This window comes from Serinus canaria, chromosome 4 (genome assembly GCF_022539315.1).
Source record: "Serinus canaria isolate serCan28SL12 chromosome 4, serCan2020, whole genome shotgun sequence".
Classification (NCBI taxonomy): Eukaryota; Metazoa; Chordata; class Aves; order Passeriformes; family Fringillidae; genus Serinus; species Serinus canaria.
This window is the reverse complement of record NC_066317.1, coordinates 70,197,970-70,200,284: the sequence shown is the minus strand read 5'-3', so window position 1 is coordinate 70,200,284 and position 2,315 is coordinate 70,197,970. Positions and strand designations below refer to the sequence as shown.

At 43.3% G+C, this 2,315-nt stretch overlaps 1 long non-coding RNA gene across 1 annotated transcript; it reads left to right on the top strand.

Annotated features, from left to right (window-relative positions):
* Nucleotides 1–846: 846 nt before the first annotated feature.
* LOC127059506 (uncharacterized) lies at nt 847–1,824 on the top strand. The gene is made up of 3 exons (XR_007777421.1): nt 847–897; nt 1,233–1,307; nt 1,740–1,824. It is a non-coding gene; the product is annotated as an uncharacterized LOC127059506 (long non-coding RNA).
* Nucleotides 1,825–2,315: the final 491 nt, after the last annotated feature.

The following is a 2,315-nucleotide window of genomic DNA, read 5'->3' as shown; positions in this document are numbered from 1 at the left end:
TATACATGATATGTAAGATAAATAGTAAAATATTATTAACAAAATAATAAAAATATAATTAAGAAAATATATAACATATAATGGATATAAAATGTAAATTATTGAATAAGATAAATAGTAAAATATAAATAATAAATAATAGAAATTAAATAATTGAAATATAAATAATAATAAATCGATATTCTATATTCTATATAGAAACAAAATCGAAAAATAGAAATGAAACAGTAAAATTATAAAGGAGAACATATAAAATATATTTGATATAAAATATAAATCATATAAACAAAATTATAAAAATATAAATAATATATTAAATATACAATACATAAAATAAAATATAAAATAACATAAATTAAAGTAATAAAGCTATAAATAGCAGTATATAAAATACATTGATACATAATATAAATAATATAAAATAAAAATATAATAATAAAAATATACATTAGATATCAAACATGAATAATAGAAAGAATGGAAATACAGTAAGAAAGTTAAATAATAACATATAAAATATATTCTGATAAAATGGATATAATAGAAATGTAATTAAAAAATTACAAATACTAATATATAAAGATTTATGGAACAGAAACAAGAAAATGTAATAAAACAATAAAATTATTTTTAAACCTGACTGCAAGCCCAGAGCTGGAATTCTTGCCAATTATTAATGAGCTAATAATTATAATAATCATCATTTTTAGAGAAGCTTTTGCTTTTAGGACCTGTCAGAACACACACTCCCAATTGCCCCATTTATTCCCAATATCCCCCACTTATTCCCCATTCCCAGAGGTTATTTCCCTCCTGGAGTTTTCCAGGGAAGGTTTGGGAAGGTTTGGGAAGGTTTGGGAAGGGAAGGTTTGGGAAGGGAAGGTTTGGGAAGGGAAGGTTTAAGGGAAGGGAAGGGAAGGGAAGGGAAGGGAAGGGAAGGGAAGGTAAGGGAAGGGAAGGTAAGGGAAGGGAAGGGAAGGGAAGGTTTGGGAGGGAAGGTTTGGGAAGGGAAGGGAAGGGAAGGGAAGGTTTGGGAAGGGAAGGGAAGGGAAGGTTGGGAAGGGAAGGTTTGGGAAGGGAAGGTTTGGGAAGGGAAGGTTTGGGAAGGGAAGGGAAGGTTTGGGAAGGGAAGGGAAGGTTTGGGAAGGGAAGGGAAGGGAAGGGAAGGGAAGGGAAGGGAAGGGAAGGGAAGGGAAGGGAAGGGAAGGGAAGGGAAGGGAAGGGAAGGGAAGGTTTGGGAAGGGAAGGTTTGGGAAGGGAAGGTTTGGGAAGGGAAGGTTTGGGAAGGGAAGGTTTGGGAAGGGAAGGTTTGGGAAGGGAAGGGAAGGGAAGGGAAGGGAAGGGAAGGGAAGGGAAGGGAAGGGAAGGGAAGGGAAGGGAAGGGAAGGGAAGGGAAGGGAAGGGAAGGGAAGGGAAGGGAAGGGAAGGGAAGGGAAGGGAAGGGAAGGGAAGGGAAGGGAAGGGAAGGGAAGGGAAGGGAAGGGAAGGGAAGGGAAGGGAAGGGAAGGGAGAAGGGAAGGGAAGGGAAGGGAAGGGAAGGGAAGGGAAGGGAAGGGAAGGGAAGGGAAGGGAAGGGAAGGGAAGGGAAGGGAAGGGAAGGGAAGGGAAGGGAAGGGAAGGGAAGGGAAGGGAAGGGAAGGGAAGGGAAGGGAAGGTTTGGGAACGGAAGGTTTGGGAAGGGAAGGGAAGGGAAGGGAAGGTTTGGGAAGGGAAGGTTTGGGAAGGGAAGGTTTGGGAAGGTTTGGGAAGGGAAGGTTTGGGAAGGGAAGGTTTGGGAAGGGAAGGTTTGGGAAGGTTTGGGAAGGGAAGGGAAGGGAAGGGAAGGGAAGGGAAGGGAAGGGAAGGGAAGGGAAGGGAAGGGAAGGGGAAGGGAAGGGAAGGGGAAGGGAAGGGAAGGGAAGGGAAGGGAAGGGAAGGGAAGGGAGGGAAGGGAAGGGAAGGGAAGGGAAGGGAAGGGAAGGGAAGGAAGGGAAGGGAAGGGAAGGGAAGGGAAGGGAAGGAAGGGAAGGGAAGGGAAGGGAGGGAAGGGAAGGGAAGGGAAGGAAGGGAAGGGAAGGAAGGGAAGGGAAGGGAAGGGAAGGGAGGGAAGGGAAGGAAGGGAAGGGAAGGGAAGGGAAGGGAAGGGAAGGGAAGGGAAGGGAAGGGAAGGGAAGGGAAGGGAAGGGAAGGGAAGGGAAGGGAAGGGAAGGGAAGGGAAGGGAAGGGAAAAGATTGTGAGAATTGGGAATGTTCATCCTAAGGAAGAGGAGATTCAGAGTTACCAAACTGTGACCTTCCAGGACCTGAAGGGGACATGGACCAGGAATTCCTGGACT